The sequence below is a fragment of the Eschrichtius robustus genome, chromosome 10 (assembly GCF_028021215.1).
Source record: "Eschrichtius robustus isolate mEscRob2 chromosome 10, mEscRob2.pri, whole genome shotgun sequence".
Taxonomy (NCBI): Eukaryota; Metazoa; Chordata; class Mammalia; order Artiodactyla; family Eschrichtiidae; genus Eschrichtius; species Eschrichtius robustus.
In genome coordinates, this window is record NC_090833.1 from 22,387,681 (window position 1) to 22,398,044 (window position 10,364).

General features: G+C 41.0%; 1 pseudogene; it reads right to left on the minus strand.

Annotated features, from left to right (window-relative positions):
* Positions 1–5,554: 5,554 nt before the first annotated feature.
* On the minus strand, positions 5,555–6,153 carry LOC137770659 (tricarboxylate transport protein, mitochondrial pseudogene; annotated as a pseudogene).
* Between the last annotated feature and the right edge of the window lie 4,211 nt (positions 6,154–10,364).

Below are 10,364 nucleotides of genomic sequence, written 5' to 3' on the forward strand. Positions count from 1 at the left end.
CAAAGAAGGACATTACATAATGATCAAGGGATCAATCCACGAGGAGATATAACAATTGTAAATATATATGCACCCAACATAGGAGCACCTCAATACATAAAGGAACACCTAATACATAACATACACCTAAAACACCTAACATAGGAACACCTAAATACATAAAGCAAATCTTAATAGATATAAAGGGGGAAATCAAGAGTAACACAATAATGGCAGGGGATTTTAACACCCCACTTAATAATTTTCATATATAACGTACAGCAGTGTTAATTATATTTATATGTTGTACTTTAAATTCCTAATACTTATTTAACTCATAACTGTCAGTTTGTACCTTCATTCTATTTTCCTACCTCCCAGCCCCCACCTCTGGTAACTACATATCTAATCTCTTTTTCTGTGAGTTTGTCTTTGAAGTAAAATTGACCTACAACACTATGTTAGTTCCTGGTGCATGGCATAATGACTTGGTATTTCTATACATTACAAAATGATCACCAGGATAAGTCTAGTTACTATCTGTCACTGTACAAAGATGTTATATTATTATTGACTTATTCCCCACACTGTACATTTTATGCCCATGACATTTATTTCGTAGCTGGAAGTTTGTACCTCTTAATTTCCCTTACCTGTTTCTCTCATGCCCCCAACTCCCCTCCCCTCTGGTAACTACCTCTTTGTTCTCTATATCTATGACTCTATTTTTGCTCTCTTTGTTCAGTTGCTTTGTTTTTTAAATTCCACATGTAAGTGAAATCATACAGTGTTTGTCTTTTTCTGTCTGAATTATTTCACTTAGCATCATGCCCTCAAGGTCCATCCATGGTGTTGCAGATGGCAAGATTTCATTATTTTTTAAGACTGAATAATATTCCATTGTATTTATATGTATATGTGTGTGTGTATATATATATATATATATACACATATACACACACATATACACACACATATATATGTACATATACATACACATATATATACACATATACACACATATACATACACATATATATGTATATATACATATCACTTCTTTATCCATCTGTTGATGGGGACTTAGGTTGCTTCCATATCTTGGCTATTGTAAAGAATGTTGCAATGAACATGGGAGTGCATATATCTCTTTGAGATAGTCATTTAGTTTTCTTTGGATATGTTCCCAGGAGCGGGATTGCTGGATCATATGGTAGTTCTATTTTTAATTTCTTGAGGAAACTTCGTACTGTTTTCCATAGTGACTGTACCAGTTTATATTCCCACCAACAGTGCACAGGGTTCTTCTTTCTCAGTGTTGAATTTTTTTTAATAGATGGTGAAATGTTCTAGGATTGATTGTGCTGATATTTGCATGACTGTGAATACACTAAAAAAAAAAATCATTGAATTGTACACTTTAAATGGGGGCAACTGTATGGTATATGAATTATATCTTAGTAAAGTTTTAAAAAAAAGACAATCCATTGTAACTGGTTGGGGCATTTTAGAGTATTTGTAAGTTACAGATAATGAAACATGTATTGATTATTTTTCCATACACACTATTCGTTAAAATGTTAATAAATTGTGTTCCCTAACAAAATGAAGCACAAGATACCACTATATACCCATTGAAATGGCTAAAATCAAAAAGAGTTACAATACCAAGCATCGGCACAGATATAGAGTAACAGAACTGTCATATATTACTAATGCAGTTTCAAAATGGTACAGCATCTTTTTAAAAAAATAAATTTATTTATTTTATTTATTTTTGGCTGCAGTGGGTCCTCGTTGCTGCGTGTGGGCTTTCTCTAGTTGAGGTGAGCGGGGGCTACTCTTCATTGCAGTGTATGGGCTTCTCACTGCGGTGGCCTCCCCTGTTGCGGAGCATGGGCTCTAGGCGTGCGGGCTTCAGTAGTTGTGGCATGTAGGCTCAGAAGTTGTGGCTCACGGGCTCTAGAGCGCAGGCTCAGTAGTTGTGGTGCACGGGCTTAGTTACTCCACGGCATGTGGGATCTTCCTGGACCAGGGCTCAAACCCGTGTCCCCTGCGTTGACAGGTGGATTCTTAACCACTGTGCCACCAGGGAAGCCCCCTGGTACAGCATCTTTAAGAAACAGTTTGGTATATCATATGAAGTTAAGCATATACTTGCATTATGACCCAGAAATTTTACTCCAGAGTATTTACCCAGGACAAATAAAAACCTATGTTTGCACAAAAACTTGTTGAAGAGCAGAATTATTCATAATAGCTCAAAACTGAAAGCAATCCAAATGTCTATCAACTAGTGAATAAACCGTTGTGACAGATTTATACAGTGGAATACTACTCAGTAATGAAAAGAAATGACCAATACAAATATAAAATATTTTGCTAAGTGACAAGGCTGTATATTATATAATTCTATTTATAGGAAATTCTAGAAAAGGAAAACTATAGTGACAGAAATCAGATCAGTAGTTTCAGGCATGAGGTCAGGGGAGACTGACTGCAAATGAGCACAAGAGAACTTCTTAGTTGTTGGGAATATTCTAAACCTTGATTATGGCCATAAAACAAATTATGGCTCTCACTTATTTAAAACAGCTCTCCATTGTCCACAAAATTAAATTTAACCTACTTAATCTGGCATAAAACCCATTTATGATGTTATTACTGCCTACTCTTAACAACTTGTAAGTTTATGCTTCTGCCTGACTTTTGTCAATCAAAACAACTTTCAGATGCAAGACTGTGCTAAACTATAAGTTCTAGTTTAGTTCTAAACTAGTGTTCAGAAAATAAGGCTTCTTGAGACCTCCTTGTTCACCAACAATTCCAGTGTGTGCTTGGAATCTTTTTTGAGTCATCTGGGGAGAAGCCTCCATGGACCCTCTGTACATTTGTGTTCACATAATTCCATCATGAAATGTATACAATCTGAGTGCTTTTAGGTGTTCTTTTTTATATGTACCTCCCAATATTACACTTTAAATTTCTTGAAAAAATAACTTTCTCTTTGAATCCCTAAAGCATATTTACTCACAGAATGTATCCTATCTTTTAATTGGTTTTACTGAGGCTTTTTAGTCTGAGATCAGCTCACCAGTTCTGACCGCAGCTTGAATAAACTCCTGCCTAAAGGAAAAGAAGTCTCAAATCCAAAATCCTTACCAAGTTCACACTACACAGTCTCTCACAAATATTACCCTTAAATAGTCTGAATGCCTGACCCAGACTCCACGGGATATGAGAAAATGGCTATTGTTTTTACGGCAATAAGTTTTGGTTACTTTGTTATGTAGCAAGAGGAAACTGATACTTCTGATAGTAAATTTTCATACCATGTTGGAAAATCACTTAAAATCTACTAAAGGTGGGCTTCCCTGGTGGTGCAGTGGTTAAGAATCCACCTGCCAATGCAGGGGACACAGGTTCGAGCCCTGGTCCGGGAAGATCCCACATGCTGCGGAGCAACTAAGCCCGTGCGCCACAACTACTGAGCCTGTGCTCTAGAGCCCGTGAGCCACAGCTACTGAGCCTGCATGCCACAACTACTGAAGCCCGTGCACCTAGAGCCTGTGCTCTGCAACAAGAGAAGCCACCTTAATGAGAGGCTTGCGCACTGCAACAAAGAGTAGCCCCTGCTCACTGCAATTAAAAAGAAAGCCCATGCACAGCAACGAAGACCCAATGCAGCCATAAATAAATAAATAAATAAATAAATAAATAAATAAATAAATAAATAAAAGCTAGAGTAAATATTAAAAAAAAATCTACTAAAGGTGACTTAAGTGTCTTCTATCACTTATTGCTTTCACTTCTAAGTATATACTCATGCACAGACATGAACCAAAAGGTACACATGCAGGTTTGTAACAACATTAGTTGAAGTAGCCAAAAGGTAGAGCGAGCCAATTAAAATGTCTAACAACAGAACAGTGGATAAAGTATGTTACGATCATAAAATGGACTATCATATAGTAATAAAAAATGGACAAACTGCAGCCACATCAACATGGATCTTGCAAGCATACTATGGAGGGAAGGAAGCCAAACACACCGCAATGCATAGTCTGATGGCATAAAATCAGCAGGTAATGTTCTGTGTGTACTTGAGAAAAATGTGTATGTGTATTTGTATATTTTGTTGGGTGAGTGTTCTATAGGTGGTGTGAAATCTGGTTGGTTTATAGTCTTGTGCCAGCCTCCTATATCCTTGTTGGTATGCTATCTAGTTTTTTTTTTTTTTAACCAATTATTGAGAGTTCAGTATTAAAGTCTTCAACTATTACTGTTGAATTGTCTAGTTCTCCCTCTAATTCTGTCAGTTTCTGTTTCGAGTGTTTTGGGGCTCTTCTTTTCAGGTGCATATATATATTTATTTTATTTAGGCTTTTTAAAAATTTTATTTTATTTATTTTATTATTATTTTTTAATTTATTTACTTATTTGTTTTTGGCTGCGTTGGGTCTTCGTTGCTGTGTGCAGGCTTTCTCTAGTTGCGGCCTCTAGTTGCGGCGAGCGGGGGCTACTGTTCATTGCGGTGCATGGGCTTCTCATTGCCGTGGCTTCTCTTGTTGTGGAGCACGGGCTCTAGGTGCGCGGGCTTCAGTACTTGTAGCTCGTGGGCTCTAGAGCGCAGGCTCAGTAGTTGTGGCGCATGGGCTTAGTTGCTCCGCGGCATGTGGGATCTTCCCGGACCAGGGCTCAAATCCCTGTCCCCTGCATTGGCAGGTGGATTCTTAACCACTGCCACCAGGGAAGTCCCCATATATATATTTATAATTGTTGTGTCTTCTTGATGGGTTGACCTTTCTATCATTACTAAATATGGGCCATATTTTCCTGTTTCTTTGCACACCTCATATTTTGTTGTTGAAAACTGGACATTAAAAATAATATTGGGGCTTCCCTGGTGGCGCAGTGGTTGAGAATCTGCCTGCCAATGCAGGGGACACGGGTTCGAGCCCTGGTCTGGGAAGATCCCATATGCCGCAGAGCAACTAGGCCCGTGAGCCACAATTACTGAGCCTGCGCGTCTGGAGCCTGTGCTCCGCAACAAGGAGGCCGCGATAATGAGAGGCCCGCGCACCGCGATGAAGAGTGGCCCCCACTTGCCGCAACTAGAGAAAGCCCTCGCACAGAAACGAAGACCCAACACAGCCATAAATAATAAATAAATAAATTTAAAAAAAAAATAATAATATTGTGTGGCAAATCTGGAAATCAGATTCCCTTCCCATTCCAGAGTTTGTTGCTGTTGGTGTGTTCTATTTTTAGTGACTTCCTGAACTAATTCTGTAAAGTCTCAATTCTTTATTAGACCCGACCAATGAAGTCTCTACTCAGTTAGCTGAATGGTCAGCTAATGACTGGACAGAGATTTCCTTAAATACATTGCACCAAGAAGTTCCCCATTCTGGCAGCTACTCCTGTTCCTCCATTAGCCAAAGTTCAATTATCCAAGACTAATAATAGAATAATAATAATAGAGAATAGCTAAGACCAGCCAACAACCTATAATTCAATTTGAGCTATCACTATTTTTATAGATCCTTAGTCTTCCCGCCCAGACCCTCAGGGCTCAGTCCGTCTTCCACCCTTTGTTGAGCAGCTTCACTACCTCATCGTAGATGATGAACACGAGGGCCACGTCCAGGCAGACCCGGCCCCGGCGGGGGACGATGCCACTGTAGAATGCTTTGAGCTCCTCATCCCTCAGGACCTGCGAGGAGCCGTCTACGTGTTCGGTGTTGCCCCGCCTCCCGGCCCTGCATCCGGTCTTGAAGTAGTCCAGAGGCGTGTTCCCAAAGACGCTGGCTGCGCTCGCGATAGCTCGGAAACCCCGTGATCAGCGGTTTCAGAGCCTAGCTAGAGTTGCGCCCTGGCTATCAGTTGTGCCGGGAGCTTCTGACCATAGAAGCGGACGGCCCGCTGGGATCTGCCGGCTGGCGGCCCTGGTAAGTCCTCTTCAGCCCTTGTTCCCGAACAATCTCCCTGACCCCGTGGGGGAGTCCTCTGTACTGTGGGTTTAGGGGCGATCTGGTCGTGTATGAACTTCACCTCGATGGTCTCCCTGGGTGCACGGCCTCGGCCTCACGGGCGCCCAGGCCACACAGCAGCCCACGTGCTGTCCAGAGGTCCCTGGGCATCCCGCACGTGAGTGCTGAGGAACGCGACCATCCTGGACCTGATGGCTGCTTTGGGGCTGGAGTCGTAGAGCGGGGAGGAGGCCTCGGTGCAGCCCAGGGCACCTGAACGGCGGACCTCCTGCCATACTCAGTCCCAGTGCCCAGGGACCCGGCCGTGCGAACGCGCGTAGGGCTGCACCTGTGTCATCATGTACCCGGTGGGGAAGGTGATGCAAACTGCGGTCCGGCCGCTAGGGTGCCTGTGGGGACCAGGGACCCGCTCCTGAGAACCCTGCCGCCCCGCCGCCGCGGACCTGGCTGCGTCTGAGCCGCTGGGAGGCCTAGCCGGTCCCCACGCTCCACCCGCGTTGTCCTGGCGAGGCAGAGGGGTGACACGCAGCTGGAGCCCCTCCGGAGTGAACTTTTAAAAAACATATTTATAATTAGGCATTTAGGTACCCCAAATATAAAAATACTGTGGAGATTCTTGCAGCCATTGATAATTCACAGTGTCTAAAAAAGTTTAATATTTGTGTAAGAAAAATAAAATACCTTAGTAAAAAAAAAATTAAAAATTTTTTATTTTATTGAAGTATAGTTGATTTACAATGTTGTGTTAATTTCTGCTGTACAGGAAAGTGATTCAGTTATTTATATATATATATATATATATATATATATATATATATATATATATATATACACACACACACACACATATATATTCTTTTTGTATTTATTTCCATTTTGGTTTATTGCAGGATATTGAATATAGTTCCCTGTGCTCTACAGTAGGACCTTGTTGTTTATCCAGTTTATATAATAATAGTTTGCATCTGCTAATCCGAAACTCCCAATCCATCCCTCCCCCACCCTCCTTCCCCTTGGCAACCACAAGTTCATTCTCTGTGTCTGTGAGTCTGTTTCTGTTTCGTAGATAAGTTCACTTGCGTCATATTTTAGATTCCACGTGTAAGTGATATTTGGTATTTGTCTTTCTCTTTGTGACTTACTTCACTTAGTATGATAATTTCTAGGTCCATCCATGTTGCTGAAAATGGTATTATTTCCTTCTTTTTTACGGCTGAGTAGTATTCCATTGTATATATGTACCACATCTTCTTTATCTATTCATCTGTCAGTGGACATTTAGGTTGTTTACATGAATTGGCTATTGTGAATTGTGCTGCTATGAATATAGGGGTACATGTATCTTTCTGAATTACAGTTTTGTTGGGCTATATGCCCAGGAATGGGATTGCTGAATCATATGGCAACTCTATTTTTAGTTAGAAAACATATTTTTTAATGAACTATTTAAAGATAAGTTGGAGGGTAAGTCACCCCTTTAATAACAAATACTTCAGTATTTAACAACAAGAAAATTCTCTTACATAACCACAGTGCAGTTATGAAGATCAAGAAATTTAACTTAGGGACTTCCCTGGTGGTCCAGTGGTAAACAATCCGCCTTACAATGCAGAGGATGCGAGTTCAATCCCTGGTCAGGGAACTAAGATTCCCACATGCCGCGGGGCAGTTAAGCACATGTGCCACAACTATTGAGCTCACGCGCCTCAAGGAGAGAGCCCACGTTCCACAAACTACAGAGCCCATGCTCTCTGGAGCCCACATGCCACAACTGGAGAGAGAAAACCCGCACGCCACAATGAGAGAGAAGCCCGCGCACCACAACAAAAGATCCTGCATGCCTCAGTGAAGATCCTGCATGCCACAACTAAGACCTGACACAGCCAAAAATAAATTAAATAAATAAGTAAATCTTTAAAAAAAATTTAACTCAAAAAAAAACTAAAAAGAAAAAAGAAATTTAACTCTGATACCATACTGTTATCTAATTCACAGCCCATATACCAATTTTGTCCATTGTCCTAATAATGTCCTTTAGAGCTAAGTTTTTCCTGGTCTAATATTCAGTGCTGGGTCATGCATTGCCTTTAGCTGTCACGTCTCTTCAGTCTCCTGGAATATTTCCTTAGCCCTTTTGTTTTTCTGTTTCCCGACCTTGACATTTTTGAAAAGTATAGGCTGGTTATTTTGCAGAGTATCCCTCAATTTAATTTTGTCTGGTTTTCCCTCATGAGTAGATTCAGGTTATGTGTTTTTGAGAGGAATCCCACAGAAGTGATACTGTGTCCTAGTGGAGGCACGTGGAGTCAATATGTCCCATTATTGGTGATGTTAAGGTGGCTCTCTGCTGTAAAGCTATTATCATCTTGTTTTTGAAATTAATAAGTAGTTTGTGGTGAGATACTTTGACATTATGTAAATATCCTGTCTCTCATCCAGCTTTTACCTATGCAACTGTGATATTTACATCTACCTACTGTAACATTTTACCTATTATAATCTATTACTATAACAACCTAAACCTTGATTGATGATTTTCTAACTACATCATTCTTCTATGTTTATATTTTGGCATTCTACTGTAAGGCAGACCCCTCCTTCTTCCCTCCCCTCCCCTCCCCTCCTTTCCCCTCTCCTTCCCTCCCCTACCCTCCTTTCCACTCCCCTCCCCTCCCTCTCTCCCTCCCTCCCTTCCTTCCTTCCAAAAGAATTCATGCATTCTTATTTCATTCTATGGATTATAATCCATTTTTACCATTATTTATTTTGATGCTCAAAATAATCTGTCCCAGACCTGGCCAATGGGAGCCTCATCAAGTGGGCTGCTATAGCCTTTTGAAATATCCCAGTTGTTCTTTGCATACTTCCTTATGTTCTAGTGCAATAAGGTACTCCAAGCTAATCTTGTCCTATTCTTGCTCTAGCCTTGGCATCAGCCATTTCTCTAAGGAGCTACAATATGTTTCCTATTAGTTGAGAATTGCATTCATTTAGAAACCAAGGTGTGGGTGGAGGTGTTCCGTTGCTTAAAGGCCCTCTCAATATGTGTAATTGAATAAAAGTTCTGATCACTCGTTGGGACAAGTGGCTTAACGAGTAAACTTTCTTCCTTTAATCTCTGAAAAGTAGAGAGCGGTTTCACAAATGAAAAAAAAAAAATACATGTAGTTTCACCAATGAAAAAAATACATGTCTTAGAATTCTAGGGATACCTTTTTTCTATATACTGTTAAGTATTCTACACTGTAATCTTTCAAGAAAAAAAATTTTGATATAACTAGGTTGGACAGGGAGGAGTAGAAGACTCTGTTTTTATGAGTTCTTTGAAATTATTTTGGGGGAACTGTGGTTCACTCAGTCTCAGTTTTTAAAAGTTTGATATAATTGGATCTTTGGGACATTATCCCTGAAGGAGCTGAAGTTTCAAACCTCTGCGTATTATAGTTGCTGAACTGTTAATTGTTCAGGGACAACAGGTGTTTCCCCAAAACAACAGGTGATTTAAATTTACATAGTATTTCAGTTGTTATACTTTGGTATTTTTAGTTACTGAGGTAACAGTCAATACTTTTGAAAAAAATGAATTGCATTTTTCACTTTCATGTAATATGTTTAACATTTTTAACATAGATGCATTCATTCTTTCTTGCACATAGCTAACTTTATGAAGTATATCATAAATAATATTTTAATTGGAATTGGTGACAGGGAATTGAATTTTTCTTGGATACTATTTCTAAACAGTAGAAAATATCAAGTTGCAGGCAACTGGGCTGATTTTTCATTCTAAAAAAATTGTGGGAGTGTCCTGTGAGGAGCTTCAGTACACGTCCCAAGCTAAGGTGTCGGCTCAGCCGTTTCACAAGGAACTCTGGTCTGAAGGGCGGGGGGCAAGGCCTCTGCACGGGGCCCGCTATGAGCAAGTGAAACAGACTAAGCACAAAGGGAAAAAAGGTGGATGAGCTAGGCCTGAAGTGAGACTGCCAGATTTATGTCCTTTCCAGATGAAGTGTGGATCCTCTAGCTACAAGAGGTGTGAAGAGAGAGGACCTTCAGGATGGCGGGGGAGTAAGACGTGGAGATCACCTTCCTCCCCACAAATACATCAAAAATGCATTTACAGGGGGCTTCCCTGGTGGCGCAGTGGTTGAGAATCTGCCTGCCAATGCAGGGGACACGGGTTCGAGCCCTGGTCTGGGAAGATCCCACATGCCGCGGAGCAGCTAGGCCCGTGAGCCACAATTACTGAGCCTGCGCATCTGGAGCCTGTGCTCCGCAACAAGAGAGGCCGCGATAATGAGAGGCCCGCACACTGCAATAAAGAGTGGCCCCCACTTGCCGCAACTAGAGAAAGCCCTCGCACAGAAACGAAGACCCAACACAGCCATAAAT